General features: G+C 38.8%; 1 long non-coding RNA gene across 1 annotated transcript; it reads right to left on the reverse strand.

Annotated features, from left to right (window-relative positions):
* Nucleotides 1-3,596: 3,596 nt before the first annotated feature.
* Nucleotides 3,597-7,705, reverse strand: LOC118975419 (uncharacterized). The gene is made up of 3 exons (XR_005064049.1): nt 7,671-7,705; nt 5,462-5,602; nt 3,597-4,112 (listed from the first exon to the last, which is right to left on the reverse strand). It is a non-coding gene; the product is annotated as an uncharacterized LOC118975419 (long non-coding RNA).
* Between the last annotated feature and the right edge of the window lie 10,417 nt (nt 7,706-18,122).

Below are 18,122 nucleotides of genomic sequence, written 5' to 3' on the forward strand. Positions count from 1 at the left end.
ATTCTCGTTACCACTGCTTTCTTTCCGGGTCTGCGTGCATTAGTAAGTTTAATAGAAGAATCTCATTTATTTGAATAGCTTCACAATTTTGTGCACCTACCATAAAAACAATCAAATTGACACCCTGCCAGGAATAACCAGAGGAAATCTTAGAAGAGAGTTCATAATGACACTGTTGCCATATTGCATGCCTGTAAATAATTCATTAAGTCAACCACCCTTTTGTTTTAAGCAAATACAAGCAGATGCCTTTTTAAATTGGATGCAGACAACAGTCCTCAGAAAAACATTATTGTAATACGACACTTAAAAAGAATAACACATTTGCTTTATTGATTTTTGCAGTAGTAATACACAGTGATTACTTCTGTTATCCACTTTGTCTTACTCATGGGCTTTGTCCTTTGCTGTTACTATTTTATACTTGTGTGAATGGGTGTGAAATTTCATTGTTAACAGCAAAAGCTTGGAAAGCTAGTGAGATCAATGCATGATCAGCCAGGCAAACCCAGGTGGTTTTCCTGGTCAAAGGTGTCTGCAGGTTTGTGAATTAGCACCACAAGCAGAACTTGCCGACCTCTTGACGCAGGAGAATATATGTAACAAGATTATCAGGGGAAATGGAACAATTTTCAAGAAAGAAACATCTCTACCATATTTAAAGGGTTGATGAGTTACTGTGCTTTACATCAGTGAATGTATGTGTGAGTCCCAGTTTGAGGCCAAAAATCATGTTCACATTTTCCAAAAGGTAAGATTTGTCTGTGCTGACAGGACAACTTACTTCCTGAATTTATATCTTTATTCATTAACTTCTCATGTTGTTTCAGAAAATATTGTGTCTGAGTCACTCCTTGAAATGGCCATATTTAAAATTTCTGTCCAATAAGCTGACTCTTATTGATTATAATAAGATTATAATGGTAGTTCAATGCTAGCCATACATTAGAATCATATGTGGGAGCTTTTATAAAATACGTATGCTTTGCTCCCAGTGTTTGGATTGAATTCTTCTGAATAGGTCCCAGGCAATAGATTCCATAAAAGTTCCCCAGATATTGAACACTATTGCAATTAGCTATTGACTAGGTAATCTCATTTATTTGGTCATCAATAATGGTCAATAAAACTGGAAATTTTTAAACATATCTGAACTTAGTTATTAATTAGCACAGCAGATTATTGACTATTATTACAAAGACATGTATACAATTTTAAGATGCTAGAACTGGAAGCAAATTTGGAGATATGTGGCCTCTCTATGGTGTAAATGGGTATAAATCTCAGAAGATTGCAATGTTGGTAACTGTAATGGCCAAATTAGAATCCATATATCTCAGAATTCTGTTATTCTATTATACAAAGAATTTGGATCAGCCCAAGTGGAGATAAATATAAAACCACTGGGTTGGGTGCAGAGAGGTCAAGTGGTGTAGAGAAGAAGAAGCCATCCCAGGCCTCTATGGAAACACGGCCTCAAGCCTGGGAAGTCAGGGAACAGAGAGGAGAAATAGGGAGGACTTTTAACAGTCAAGGGTCAGCTCCCAAAGTGGATGCTGAACAGTATGACAACAGGTCCCCTGAGAGAGCCTGAACTAAAAAATGTCAGAGTTTAGACAAAAAAAAAAAGAGAGAGAGAGAGAGAAACAGTCACAAAATCATAGCAACAGTAATTGAGGTTGAGGTTGCGTCTTAGAATCAGCGAATGGCATACTTCCTATGTGAGCTCAGATCAAAGTCAGAATGTGGTTTGGCTTGGACACGGTGGTGTGCTTGGCTACAGATAGGCAGGCACAGGGTGGGAGGCACTGTTGTTGATCCTCTACACAACTCAGGAGAAACTTTGCTACCTAATATAATCCTCGGGGGAGACCCTGCAAAGGGAACCCTTAAGTAGATGTTCCTGTTGTCACCATTAGTGAATAGAGTGGAATATTAGTACAGGTTTTGTTGGTTCCTCCACGGTTCTCGCGGTACTATAATGAGTGCCAGATGGCTCTCCTGACCTGGATAGCTAAACAAGCATTGTCCATAGCTTCCTTTCTGTCAGTATCTATAAGAAAAATAGTGAAAATAAAAATTTGAAAACGTCTTCTATTACTCTCACTTGAAATGCTGGTATGTGATTATTTTCAGGAAGATTATGTTTCCTGTTATTCTATAAGTAATATGCATTGTACATGCTCTTAATTTTCCTGGTACTAATCAATAACTTTATCTTTTTCTTTGTAATAATACCTTACAGGATATACTCTCCTTCTTGAAAAACACAGATATCTTAGAAACAAAATATAGGTGAATTGATAGACATGAAATAGAAAAACTAAGTTTCTTTTTAAAAATAGAAAATATATATCCTCTGTGATGCGGGGGCAATTTTGCCCACAAAGTCCCCCATCCACCATGGATGAAAGTGAAACTAACAAGACATGATCTGCTTGAGGAGAAAAGACGTCCAATCACTTAGAGGAGAAATGCCAAGAGCTCCTTCCTCAAGGGGCTTTTATTGGGTTTATTTGCACAAGAATAATGGTAATGATCAAACAATAGATAGCATTCAAAGAACTATGAGGGCTTATTCTCAGTCAGGGTCAGATAGCTAAAGAGCCATAAAATTTGAGGAACAAACTTCTTGCTTGGGCATTCATCATTTAAATGAGAGCATTCTAAACAAAGCAGGTTTCACGGGATTTTACATATTCTTTCTTAGGCCTGATCACCTGGGGAAACCTCACTTTCCAGCACAGGGCTGCATCACCTTCCCCATCGTAGGTTTTTAGGCATAAGTGAATTAGAGCCTGGAAGCACTTCTCCTAGATGGAAATGGGGACTCTGGCTATGTCAGAATGGCCGGGGGGCAAGGGCCCATCACTCCCTCTTTGTTGCAGCCCCCCAGAGTCCTTCCTTGAGGGTCTCCCAAGTGATCATGTCTGGCTTAGGTTGCCCCCCTTCTGAGGGGTCGTACCAGTCATAGACTAACTGACCAAGCATTGGGGGCAGGGCAGGAAGCAAAGGCAGCTTTTGCTACTAGAGACAAGCTTTGTCTCCTTGTGGCATCGCATTCTGGAGGTGCTCACTCAGCCTTAGTCACGGGAGGCAATTACAATTCCTGAAACCAGGCAGAGCAGTTCCCAACACTGTATATATAACATTTTTTTAAAAATCATCCTGTAGTTAAGAAGAATCATTCTGTAACATGTATGCAGGATTTTCAATTATGTGTTTATTTAGTAATGGGTTTCCAGAAAAGTAAATTGTTGACACAACACTATATGAGTTATAAGGAAATTTTATGCTTACTCCTACCCAATGTCCCACTCCAATTTAGAATCACATGTAATTAGTTGTTTCCAATTCTTTTGAAGATTTGACTCAATAGTATAATTGCCCTCCTCATGTAGTCTTACAGAAGTCAAAGCTTTGAGTGTTCAGGGGGCCATTTAAAATGGTCCTTTGTCTGTACCAGAAAATTTTGTTTCAATGTATTTACTTATTTGGAAGAACATTTAAGAATTCCACAATTCATTTTAGCCTTGGGCATTAGTAATGATCTAATCTTGAAAGATGTTGAAATTGTATCACACATCTGAGATCTATGATTTATACTGTTTTAATTTTTTCTCTTTTTTTGAGAACAAGAACAGGTACTGAAATGCCTTTTAGAGAGATTTACAGCATTAATAACCCTAGGCTATTTTAAGTCACAGTTCATATTTATGGAAGGGGCACAGAGAATATACAGCATTTTTTTTTGCTCCTAGAATTATAAACTGATATTTTACATACAAGTTATTTAAAGGAAATAATGCATTCACACTTCAAGAATATGCCTAAGGTCATTACTTCCCTGATTTTAGCCTTTCCATTTGTGCTCAAATGTTCAATGAAGAAAAAAAAAAAAAACAACATTCCACTGAATTTATCAAGTCCAAGCAAAGCATAACATTTAAGCTTATTTGGTGGCTGGAAGTACACAGTCCTCCACATAAACACAGTAGACGGTCAGTTTTGTGGGCAGAAACTGAGAAGGTCTGTAGGTGAGATGCAGGATCCACAGACCTTTATAGGAATGTCCACAGCAACATTATTCATAATAGGGATTGGAAACAGTCCTAGAGGTTGTAAACAGGAGAATTAATAAACAAATTTTGGTAAAGCCATGACAGAATATCTCTCTGTAATAAGAAAGCAAACTACTGATATACCCAACAATATTACTGATTGAAAGAAGCCTTACATAAGAGTATACACTGTGTGATTCCATGTTTTATCATGTTCTGGAAAAACCCTGATCTATAATGGGAACAAAAATAAGAACAGTGGTTGTTTTTGGAGAACTGAAAGCAATATGGACTGCAGGGGACATTCGGGGATTTTCTGAGCAGTGGTAATATTCAATATCTTGGAGTTGTGGAAATACGGATGCATGAGTTTTTCAACTCAGAAAGCACATTTAAGCTGTGTTTTTTGCATTGTATATCAATTTTATATCGAAAGAATAAAACTGCACAGACATCGAACTACAGCTAGTGATATGCATAATGAAGTATATAGGGGAAAGTGTACTGACATCTTCGATCCACTCTGCAATTCATTACAAAATAAGATGAATTGATGGATGTTTAAAGAGATGGATACACAGATGGCGAAGTGATAAAGCAAGTATAGTAAAATGTTCATGGTAGAAATGAGGGGATGCGTATACAGGGTAGGACAGAAGTAGGTTTACAGTTGTGACTACATAAAACACAGTTTATCCTTGTATTATTATCCATTAATTATTGTAGTATTTTCCATACAAATAACTGTAAACCTACTTTTGCCTCACCCTGTCCAGATTGTTCATTGTAATATTCTTTCAACTTTGCTGCATGTTTGAAAAATTAGGGTATTGAAATGTTGAAAACATGAGGGAAGAGTCAGCCTCAAGGAAAAATACCTATAAATCTATAGATGATTTTTCTCAAGAAATCTTAGCCTACTGGCATGTCATTTCAGGTACTGAAGTACATGAAAACATCACAAAATAATGTTCAACTGCCAACATTCGCCTGAGGGTGATTGAATTCTGTTCCTATCAAGCGTGTCTGAATTGTGACCCTTAGTAAGCTGAGACACCAGAATGTCTTTTTCCTACATAATACATATTCTTAGGCTTTCTACTTACTTCAATTGTACCCCATTAACTGATGTGAATTTTTTAAAATTTAGAAACCAACAAAGAAATAGAAACATTCAGAATTGCAGAAATTTTCTAATAATTCCTAATAGATTTGTAGTTTTCTTTTTAGTCACCACAGGTATTTTGCTTTCTGGGAAGGAAAAAAAAAGACTTTTTATTGCCTCTCTCTTAGGAAACAACCATTCAGAAAACTTGTAGTTTCTCTCTACTGTAAAAAAAAAAAAATGTAATAATAAAATCCAGTCATGTGACTTTTCAACAATAAGTAAAAATACTTACACTGATTTATCTAGGGCCTGGTTTGTCTCAACATGATTCCTTCAAACACCTCATTACTCAGCTGCTATTTAGTTTGTTGAAGGCTGTTGCCATCTGCACTTTCCATAGCTTTTAGAAGTTGAAGGACAGTTCATATGTGGGCTGTGGGATGATTGATAGTGGAGTCACATTTTTGCAGTTTGTGATGAGAATGACATCTCTCTCAAGGCACTGCTCATTGTGAGCCAAATTCAACACATCCTTCTAAATGTTTCTTCTGACCTAGAGTTATCTGTTGCTGAATAAATAGTCTTTCCATATCATCTTATAAAACACCCGATCTTTATGTAATGTTGTTTCTGACCCTTGAGCCTCCTTGGCTGTTCCATTTCTGCTATTCTGACCTGCAAGGTCAAGGATGGAGCTGTTTTAGCAGTAACTGGAACCTGTGGCCTCAGTTTGTGCTGGTTTGTTATTGATGGAGTGTGAAAAATGTTCATGCAATTGCTTTACCATGATTCCTCGGGATTGATCCTAGTAATATTTAACTGCACATCCATTAACAGCTAAGAAATTTGGTGCAAATTTATCCCTCCTCCTATTACTAATAATAAATACCACTTCATCTTTCACTGTTCATTATGGTTGAGGCATTTCAATGGTTAAATAATCTGTTATCTTTTTATTTCCTTCACTGTATGTATATTTAAGTGAGAAGAAGAATTAATTTTGTGTTTGCTATTTTTTTCATTCTGTTATTCCTTAAATTCTGTGCCAGAGAAATGGGGTTCTTTGGACCAAGAAAAAAGTCTCACCAACCAGGAGAAATAAATAGGCTTTAGTGTGTTATTTACTTGATATGATTTTTTGAAAATAATGAGACAGTTGGAATACCAAAGATGCTAACATATGCTCCATTTTGTTGTCTTTCATTGTTAAAAGTCAGAATATAAAGAAATACCTTTTTTAATATCTACATAAATGAATTGAAATAGTATCCAGGCTCTACAAATAACTTGCAATGCATCCCAGAGAAAATAAATTTCCTTTTATCTGTCATTGTCACTAAAGCCAGGATCCTTGAGTATGTGAGTCATATGTGTTCCTTTATCTTTAAGTTGTGTTTCACTCTTCATCTTTTGTTGTTTTTAAATAGTTTTTACATTAGAAAAACATGCGTGATTGTCCTGATTTAGTTTATACCACATTTATGTCCATGCATGCCATTGTCATGAGTACTCACACAGAGCTTCTATCCAATTAGTCATCTAAAGTAAAGGTCCTTTTATTCTGAAATATTTGGTATTCTAGAGGTCTTGAGTTTGTTGAATTGCTTCCTCATAATCTGATTCTCTGTCTATAATATGTTACTATTGTCGTTTATTCTATTCCCCCCTAAAAGTCTCTTTTCATAACATAACATCTTAAAACTAGAAGGGCCCTTCGAAGTACCTATAATAAGACTCCTCTTTTTTAATTATGAAGAATGAGATAGAGAGCCAAAAAGCTACACCAAGAACCTATACATGGTGGCTTCTGATCTAGCTCTCTACTTTTTGAAGAGCTATACACATTTATGATTTTAAACTATTCTTATTCCCATGGCTTTAATCCACAGGAAGGGAACTATTAATTTTCTGTAGCTACAAGACTTGTATTATGTACACTAAGGATTTCGAAGAATTTCTTTGAATTTCTTTTTCTCATGGAGTCCAAGAATATAACTTGGAAGCTATATTTTCAAAAGTAATTTGAAAGGCACTGTGTAATAGCATCTCTCTCTGTGTGTCTCTTTCTCTGTCTCTTTCTCTCTGTCTCTCTCCCCCTTTCATGTCCCCCTTTCTCTTTCCCTCCCCACCCGTCACCCTGGTACTGAACTGGACACTAAATATACAAATATAGGTGTGGCAAAGACTCTGATTAAAGGAGCTCATGTATGAGCTCCTTCCTTAAGGAACACGTGAAGTATGAGCTCAGCAAAAAGGAAAGGAGACTTAGAAGAATGATCCAGAAATGCTTACCGAAGGAAGCCCAAAGTCCAGTCACACTTAAACGGAACCTCCAAGGATGAAGAGAGAATAGCACATGAAGGACAAAAGAGAGATCTAAATAAATATCATCTGCAGTAGCCAGATGCCAAGTCAATACATATCCTTTTTATGTTTAATTGGATAGGTCCGAAAGGTATTGATTGCTACATTTGCTATCACAAATATAATCATGTACTCACCTTTTTCTCCTCTTCAAATATGTGTTAGCAGCAGTTGATATTGCAAAGGTTGGAAGAGAGAGGAGACAAAGTGGAGAAAATAGAAAGGTGACTAGACGTAGAATCTAGGACCTGCTATCGGCTCCATCCCTCCCTAGGTATCTGATCCTGAAAATATCTAACTCCTCTTAAGTTTAGTCTGCTCAACCATTGACTGAGAGGGCCTTTAATTGTATTACTTTCTAACCTAATGATGAATATCAAGTGAGTATTGAGGAAGTACTATAGACATGTATATAGCATTATACAGATAACTATTGTTATGCACATACAGTGCGCACACAACAGCCCTCTGTTGTGGCTTAGAAATGTGGCTTAGAATATTCCTATGCATGTTCAAAAAGGATCAAAATTAGTCAAAATATAAACTAAGAAAACCTACTGGAAATTCTGTGTGTATCGCAGAGCTAATGTTCATCTATACATCTGGGGAAAGGAAGAAGCCTGTGCTGTATTCCAAACTGATAAACACATGTCTATTCAATGCATAGGATTTGTACATTTTTATACAGTTCTTTTTGTCCTTGTGTATTAAATGTTTGCTCTTTCTGTTAGGTCTGAGATTGTCTTATACACCTCCAACTTCCCTACACCTAGTATACTGCCTAAGAATATGCCAAGAGAAGGGAAGCCAATGTAATCTTCAATAACTATCTTCAAATGGAATTATGAAATCTGAATTATATAGCTAACCGATCAACTTATCACTGGCTCTAGAGACATATTTTTTTGTTTACTGTGCACAAAGCAATATTTGATTGATGAGGTTAATTTCCAGGGGGTTTTCTTAGTTTGTACTTTTGACTAATGTTGATCCTTTTTGAACATGCATAGGAATATTCTAAGCTACATTTCATTTCTTCCATATGTACTTGCTAGACACCTACAATATAGGTTTATGAGACTGAATTAGGTCTTGTTCAGGAAAAGAAGAAGTACTTAATAAATAAAAGCCTCCCATCAATAGTTATCAGACCATACAAAATACTATGTGCCTAAGTATAAGGAACTCCGGCCAAAACAGTACAGTAATTTAAAGGAAGAAGAGATGTGGGGAGGTCCAAGAATGATTTCAGAGAGCGTTATAGGAATCGCTGACATTTACTGAATGCTTGCTAAAGACTAGGCATTATTTTAAACTTTTTTACATATTTTACTCAATGCTTACAATAACACTTGAATTAAATATCATTGTATTCTCACTTTAAGCATAAGAAAATTGTGACTGAGCTAACAGAGCAGAGCCTGAACCCACACAGTCTTACTCAAGTACCTGCACTTATAATTACTGTACCATGTCTTTTATACTTGAACGTTCAGGGCTGAGTCAGGTGTGACTGCTCAGAGAAATGGACACTGATAAAGGATGGGTGAAGAGTAAGAGCAAAGGCATGGAGATATGATAAGAACAGCATAGTTGGGAAGTAGGGTTCTTGCTGAAAAACAGTGGAAGCTGAATCTGGAAAGCTCAAATGGACTCATACTATGAACTCTTGAATAATAGCTGAATAATTAGACTATGTTGTTTGGGCTCTGAAGACTGGTTACACATCTTCAGTCAAGCTTGAAAACATTAACACAGTGGAATGTAGAGGTTTAAAATAGCATCTGTACCTTCTGGCCACTGAGACAAATATTTTTTAAGAAAAATCAATTGTGCCTGTCTCTGCAAAGCGGGCTGTCAGCTGCCTCACCAGCATCCACTGCATTCTCCCTAACATTTCCTGATTTCCATTCGGGCATCCCTGAGTTTCCATGGCTAGGCCAACCAGTGACATTAAACCCTTTGATAAGAGGGACAGTCAAATTTGCATTAATCTTAGGACTTTACCTTGCAGTCTTTAGGCAAAGGATGGAGTAGGGTGTGGGTAGGAGCCAGTTGTGAATAAATCCAGCACACAGGGCCAGTAGAGCATGAGAAAAATAATAAATGGAGTGCAAACCCTCATGAATCCCATCTGCCTGAAGCCCATTCAACTTACAGGCTTTTCAGATATGTGAACCACTATATTCCTTTTGTTTTAAAGTCACTTTTAGTAGGTTTTCTGTTATGTGCAATAAAAATCACTCTAAGAAATATAGTGTCCAATGCTAAGGATTTCCCCTTGATTTGAGGACCTACAAAAGCTTTAACCGAGCTAAGAAGCACAGCTCAGAATATTGACTTCTATTTTTACAACCTCCCTTCTTTGTGACCTCTGCACTGGGACAAATCCCAGTGATTTTTCATAGTTCAGCTCTGAAGCTTCAAATCCCGAGTCAGTATCTTCTGTCCCAACACTGTTGAAGACTCTGCTCTCTGAGCTTTTAAAGCTCCAGGTGACCAAGGGGTGGCTGTATATCGTACCCAGGGCTCTCACATCAAAGCACCCAGTGGAGGTCTCATCCTGTTCGAAATGACAAATTAAAATGAATCCCAGAGCTTTATTCTCTAAGAACATAAGACATGTTTTCTCTTGGAACATTTCATTGCACTGTCTTCAGAATCAAGCTCTCTAAAGAATGTTATTATACTTTGAGCTTTTTGACACATTTCCTAATAATTTGAAGCTTCTGACACTTACACAATAAAAGATTGTGCTTCTGGAAAAAAAATCAATGAATCTCTTTGGCAATCGTCCTAAATCTGTAGAGATTAAATTCACTTCCCAGACATTGCTATTTCATATCAAACACAGAGTCACGCAGTATAATTAAGATAGTTGTAGAACCATATATTTCATGCCCTAGCTGTCTGCTTTAAACTATCTTGGGAAGTTGAGAAATAATAGGGAAGCTACATCTTAACCAGAATAATTACATTTGCTAAGCAGAATGGGATGAGCAAGAGCTGTGTAAAAGAATGAAACAAACCTACCGGAAAACCAATCATTTCTGCATCCATTCTGATATATAAATCTTGCTGATAAAAAAAAAAAAAAACAGAAAAAGAAAAAAGGCTCACCTCCACTTACAACTCCCAGGAGAATGGCAGCTATTATCCCCTATTGAGTTGGTACTTACCATACAGAGCCTGAACAATTCGTACAGAAAAATAAACCATAACATTCCTGTTTATTATTACTTTAGCTGAGAGGTGGTGACATTAAACAGTTCTGCACTGCTGCTATCAATCAGCGGGCTGGAGATGTTCTCAGCATGGGGCTAGGACTCCTTGGAAACCACGCTCATCAAAGCAACCAGCTGTCAGAATTCTTCAAATTAAACTGTTATTACAGTAGTATTCATTAGCCAGTTACTAGCTATTAAGATATTTTTATATCAGCACCATTGACTTTGGCTGATGCTTTTTAATATGCAAGTGATATATAAACATGATTCAGTGGCTCATGGGAGGATGACAGACTCTATTAGAGCTTGGTGTCCACTGCCTAAACGCTGCAGCAAAGGGCTCCGATCTTATCCACGCACACAGGAATCTTTCTGGGAAGCTGGATATTTGCTCTGGTGGTTAGAGTGGGGAGAGGGGTCATAATAATATATTTCAACACTAGTATTTGCCCAGCAAAGTGATAGCTTAACATCAGAAATTATAACTCTTAAAGCTGTTACTGAGCCCCTGATGACAGTGGTTTATGCTTCTCCAGCTTGAGAATTTGGGTTTCCTTTTTGTCTGAGTTGCTGGGCATGTGTTGAAGTTTTGCTTGAGATGCAGAGTCAAACAAAGGATGTCAAATGGAGTGTGTGGAGAAGTCAAGAGGAAAATCAGTATACAAGCTCTGATAGAAAAAATATGACAAGAGTTGGGTTCTGGTTAACTTAATAGCATCCTTGGCATTTGGGAAAGTTCTTAAGCCTCTGTTTTAGTTTCAGGGCAAATTTGACCTAAATCATCTAGAAAAAAAAATTGTGTTATTCACTGGCCTAGAAAGATTGATATATTACTTACATGCATAGTGCAAACTCATTCACACGTAGAAACCACAGACCTTCTAGTTTTCCCCTTGCTTCACATTAATTCCCATATCACATATAGAATGCTAGTTAGGTCAGTTAAAATGCAGAATATTTAGTCCAAACTGTTTCTTTTATAGATGAAGAGAGCATGATTCAATAAATTAGTTTACTGGCACCAGCCTTAATTTTGTTTTCCTCCTCTCTTTTTTCAGAAATATCTTGGGGCTCCCCATTCTGCCTAGAAGACAGGCCATTTCCGTGTTCTCACACACACAAAGGTGCCAAAAGACAACATATAAGCAACCTCTGCCTGTGCTTCAAGGAAGTGCAGGATTAGCTATTGTCTCTGGTGCAGAATCTAAGATGTCCCAAGGTTCAACAGTGGGTTGGGTTGATTGGCTCTGTGGGAGCTGGGATGAGCCATCTGACATCATCTCAATAGCCTGTGAAAGTAGTAAGTTTTGGGGAATTTTGTGAGTCATTGGCGTTATGTTAAAAGCCTGAAATGGGCCGTGATGGGGCTATTTACACCACAGAAATTGGCAGACATGAAAAATCAGGTGGGTGGTGATTGTTTCTTCTGGAGATCAGTTTGTTATTCATTTACCAGCTCACGGCTGGCTTGCCGCTGAGCCTCCTTTGCCACATCCAGATCCAGGAGCATGTACTCTGCTCATGAACTTTACTACAGCTACCTCATTAAAATCATCCAGTAAACAAATAGTTATTGGCCAGGGGGCCATGGCACTCACTTCCAGTTCTAGCTGCTCAGAAGGCTGAGGCAGGACAATCACTTGGGCCCAGGAGTTCTAGGCTGTAGGACATTGTGCCAATCTGGTGTCTGCCCTAAGTTTGGTGTTAATGTGACCTCCCAGGAGTGGGAGACCACCAAGTTGCCTAAAGAGGGGCTAACTGGCCCAATGGAGCAAGTCAAAACTCCTGTGCTGATCAGTAGTGGGATCTCACCTATGAATAGCCACTGCATTCCAGCCTGGGCAACATAGTAAGACCCCATCTCTAAAGAAAAATAAGTTACTATCTACGAGTATTTACCATGTTTCAGGCACTCTGGCCACCTACTATACCATTTGTACAGAACAAGTAAGAACCAATATGAAACCCACCATTTGCTTGTACATCTCAACGGAGGCCTGCGTCTTCCTAAAAGAAAAAATACTTTATAAATCAGTCAAAGCAACTCAGAGAGCTACGGGCCTATGGCTTTGGGTCTGCAGCCCTGTGTCTGTCGAGAGGGGTACTTTTTCTTATTTTTGCAGAGAAACATGTGGACCACCATGCAGTGCGCTGAAGACACAACAATGAACAAGTCAGAGGTTGCAGAGTTCACATTCTAGGAAGGGAACAAAATGAACATGATGATTTGAGACAGTGACAGTGTGAGGAAGCAACACCACCGAAAAGATGTGAGAGATGTGAGACGGGCTGGTGGTGGGAGCAGAGCTTCTGTGGTCAGGACTTCAGATCCGAACGGGCCCCTCTGTGGTCTGGGTAAAGAGCTCCCCAAAAAGGGAGCACGCGAGCAAGTGCTCAGAGTTGAGAGTGAGCTCACATTCCTAAAAGACAGAAGATAGTTGGGTGACTAGAGGAGAGTAAGAAACACAGGGACAGGTATAAGTAGGGGACAGGGAGGTCAGCAGTGGGCTTTGCTGTCCATGGAAGAGAATTTGGATTTTATTCTGTACATAGTGAGAAGCTCCTGTGTTAAGCCTCTTACTGTGTTAAGCACAGAACTGATTTCCATTTTTAGATCACACAGGGTTTTGTATGGAAATTAGGTTGTAAGAAAACAAAAGAACATGCAAAAAGGTCAGTTCAGGGATGGATGTTGCTCTCCCTGCAACACCTGAGTGCACACTTCTCAAAATGGGGCTGCTTCTCTGTGTTTTGTATTTAATTTATTTTTTTTTAATTTTATTTATTTATTTTTAGAGGGGAAAGGAAGGAGAGAGAGAGAAATACCAGTGTATAGTTGCCTCTGGTGTGTCCCCTGCCGGGAACTGGCCTGCAACCCAGGCATGTGCCCTGACTGGGAATTGAACCTTGATCGTGTGATTCGCAGGCCCACACTCAATTCACTGAGCTACACCAGCCAGGGCTTGTATTTACTTTAGAATTATGCTTCTGAAGCCCAGCCCAAACCTCCTCACTCCACCACCATGCACCTGACCATGAGCTCAATTTCAACTCTGTGTCTGGTTTTCCTTGAATTGTTTCTAGATCACGGTTTATTAACAACATAGGCTGGTGGGTTTACTCAAATAATTTAAGAGATAATTTAAGGAACACAGGACAATGGAAACAGAGCACCAAACAAAGGAAAAATATGTCTAAGATGGCAAAATTGATTTTAGTTTGAGACCTGGAGTTATTATGAAATAATCTCTTCAGAAGAGGGCTGAAGGTCTGTTTTCTCCATCAGTGATTCCCAGACCTGGAGGCATGGTGGTGTTACCTGAAGGACTATTAAAATACCTATGTCCGGGTCCTACCCTGACAGTTTTCTATTTCATTCATCTATGGAGAAACCAAGACATTGAAGGGTTTTAAAAGCGAGCCAGGTAATTCTAATGGATAACCACACTTGACTATTACACTTCTGAATGCCTGGGCATTTAGCCAGAAGAAAAGGAAAAATGATGACAGACTCTGCATGGAGTGATAGCAGCAACACCTTCTCACCATTGAGCCTGCAATGATGAAGAGCGGCACTAATTGTTTCCCTTTGAAGGACGGACAGCTAATTTGGCGATATAGAGCCCAAATAGTAAGAGAGTATGTCTAGAACTGAGTCTATGAGCTAAGTCTAAATGAAATTCATCTCAAAAGAAAAAGTTATAAGCCATCTCAAATGCTGTTACAATGTTGGAAATGACTATTAGCTAAGTAGAGACTGATTCTACTTCACTTTCGTCCAATTTAAAATGCAAATCTAAAGTGGAATAATGTGAGAGACCTCTCTTATAATAGCAGCTGCCACTCAGATACTCAGATTTTGGAAGGAAACACACCCCAAATAAACACTGTTGTGTCTCTCTTCCCTCTTCCAACCACCTGGACCCAATATCTCCAGTTTCCAGAAAATGACTATTGATTGGGAAATGATCATAAAATCAGAGATGGGGAATTCCACCAAAGGGAAAAACAGTTTTTCTCCTAGTATCTGTCAAGTATGGGGAGAGACTCTTCTCAAATCATCTCACTTATCATCAAAATAACCCATTATTTTCCTCATCTCCGTTTTGCAACTGTTGAAAACAAGGTTTCTAGGTAAGTGATTTTTTTTTCAAGGTCCCCACATCTAGAACACAGCAAAGAAGGTATCAAACTCTAAAACCCATAATTCTTTGCATTGTACAATGCATCTTCTTCAGATAACATAAGTTGGGGCTAAGGGGCGGTAGAAACTGGTGAAGTTGAGGAAAAGATATTTGAAAAATCTAGAAAATTAAGAGATTGAAGACAGAGAAACAAATGCCAGAATATTTTAAAATTCTCTTTCCCCTTTGTGGAGGGGGGTACAGTATCAGGCCAGACAGGTAGGAGTTTCACGTGGAATGTGGGCAGAGCCTCAGACTGTGTCGGAATGACTCCAGGGAACAAACCGGAAATGGTGTGAACAAGAGCTTCAGCCAAATGAAGGATGGAAGAAAGTCAGCCATCTTAGAAAAGACAACTCTACTTCCTCTTCACCTCTCCCATGAAAGCATGCAGACAGACCTGTTTTCAAATGGCCCTGTTCTCACTTCTGCTTTGTCAGACTATCCCATTCAGGAAAAATTCCTGTCTTCTTATATAGAGGGGTGGGCAAAGGTAGGTTTACAGTTGTTTATGTGGAAAAAAATACAGTAATTAGTGAATAATAATATAAGAATAAACTCTCATGTTTCACATACAACTGTAAGCCTACTTTTGCCCACCCCTGTATTTATGTGATGTCAGTTCATCTGTCAGGGAGATATAGGAGGCAAGGGCTTTGGAATGTCTGGCCTGTTTTTTGTTTTGTTTTGTTTTTGTTTTTACTTTGCAAAGTGGTTTTGAGAGTGCTGAAAAGTAAAGCTGTTCTCTTCCCCTGAAGTAAACATTTGCTGGAACGGACCAAGGAAATGGAAGCCAATGTTTTCTACCTGCTCCAACACGTTCCTGCTGTTTACTTCAAGCCACTTAGACACCTTGCTTGTGGTTAAACAACAATTTCATACAGAACTCTGCCTGCCATGGTGAAATCACCATCACAATGGCTTTTTCTCAGCAAATGAAAAACTTGACTGTACCACGTACTCCAATTACTAATTACCCTCATGCCAAACTAGAGAAATACGGTGGCACAGAAGAGAATATTTTCCTGAAGTTTTACGGATGATTTCCAACGTGTTTCTTTTTAACCTTTAAACTCCCACAGGGATTCTCTTTAAGATCCTATCAAAAATCACCTTTCTAAGTCTGGGTGAAACCCAAGTCATTGCTAGCACAGGGACTCTTCACAAATGGCTCAAGGACACCTACATCCCGCCCAGCCATTCCGTGTCTGTGGACCTTTTTCTTTGTTTTCGTTTGAGTCCTAACGAACAAAGTAGAAATCAAGTTGAACAGAAAAGCACTCCTTACTGAAGGGTGGGCTGATAACAGAGGCAGCAAACCGGTTATCTGTTAGGAAGGCTATTTGAATCCTGCCACCTCATCGGCTTCCTGTGGTAAAGGTTGTTTTGGCCTTTTCACACACTTGGAGAAAACTCTATTCATTGTGTTGTCACATCTATGAAACAGAGGTCTTGGATGACAACGCTGCTGTAAGACAGAAGGTAACCTTTGCTTCGCTATCAGGCAGCTGGGGACGGGTGCTCATATCTCAGGGCTGAGAGTGATGTCATTGAAAGATGAGACTGCTTAAAGAGAAACAGAACACAAAACCAGGGCCTCTCACTGCTTTCTTGCCAATAGGAAGACATGGGGGGGGGGGGGGGGCGGGGGGCAGTGTCCTGGCTGGGTCGGATTACTCCTGCCGTGATGGAACAAACGGTGCTGATAGCTGCCAGGAAACCAAACTGCGATACAAAAGCAAGTGTGTCATGAAGTTGTGTTTCCTCTCTTTTTGCTCTGTTGCCCTAAGCAAGAGAACTTGATCTCTGTAAATAAAACACTAAGGCAGAGGACCAAATACAGAAAAGGCTGGAGACTTTAGTTTACTTTTCCAAATTAACAACCCTTCCAAACTACAACTCCTAGCTCAGTCTTTGAGTTAGTAGTTGGCTTACTCCTTTGTATATTTACTTTTTTATTGTTGTTCAAGTACAGTTGACTCCATGTTCCCCCCACAAGTCCCCCAACACTCATCCCCAAGTTGGCTTACTCTTACCTTAACCCATAATAAAAGCAGTTTTTTTTTCTTTGGGGGAATACATTAAAAAGTACCAGAAATCCTTTTTTATAAACTGCCCTCTTCTGAAATAAGTATTTTTATAAGTATGCTGGTCTTAAACTCAATATAAAATATTTTTTGAACTCTTGCCCTCACCAACAGCTGCTGCTTTTCTAGGGGTCAAGTTTGCTTCTCATTCTAGGTTAACTCTGGAATCTTTAAGGATTCATTGTTGAGTTTGTGAATTTCCTGAACCCGTTGGTCCTTTTCCTTCTCTCCATTGCTGCCCTGTCTCTATGTCGCTATTCATCTTATCTGTGTCAAAAGGAGGGCAAGGGGTAGGGCTCAAACCAGCCAGCCTGGCTCCTTGCAAACAGGCTTGGCAAAGGGTTTGATGGGTGACATACTGGGAACTCTTGGCTGAAATGAGATTTGAGAATTTTTCATGGTTTTTTTTTTTGTTTGTTTTCTCTGCTCTCTCTATTTCCCATCCAAATGCATAATTGAGATGTAATTGTATCTATCTGCATCTGGCCACAGTGCAGTCTATTTATGCAGTATGACTGTAAAGATGTTTGAAGTAGTGGAACATCTGGTAGGAAAGAGAGGTTTTGATACTGACCTAAATTACGGATGTTGTAATTTTTATTTTTCTATTCAGTGTTTGTAAAAGTTAGATTGTCCACATTGTTGATACAAATCATATACTGAAATCATACAGAGATCGTTTCTCAAAGCACACATATACCATGCCCTGGGCCTGCATGATATTGGAAACTTTCCAGGTGATTCCAAACTAGACCCCTGATTGAGAACCAGCAATATAAAAATAATTCGTTTTCACATTTTTTAAATGTTATTATTGAATTGGCCAAAAGCCCAGGTTTTTTTTCCCATAAAATAAAAGACACATTTTTTGTTTTCAGCAATGACTTTATTGATTGGGGTATTTTGAGTATGTTGGCTCTCTGCTGTTATTGGCTTCTAGAGGGTAGAGGCCAGGAGTGCTTCTAAACATCTTCCAATGGCTAAGACAGCCCGAAAGCAAAGAATTATCTGGCCAAAATGTCCATAGTACCAAGAAACTTCGCAAACCCCTTTTGACATGCTTGATCCGTCACGGCACCTTCTCTATACAC

This window comes from Sturnira hondurensis, unplaced genomic scaffold (genome assembly GCF_014824575.4).
Source record: "Sturnira hondurensis isolate 20B ecotype Veracruz unplaced genomic scaffold, ASM1482457v3 Scaffold0001509, whole genome shotgun sequence".
NCBI lineage: Eukaryota > Metazoa > Chordata > Mammalia > Chiroptera > Phyllostomidae > Sturnira > Sturnira hondurensis.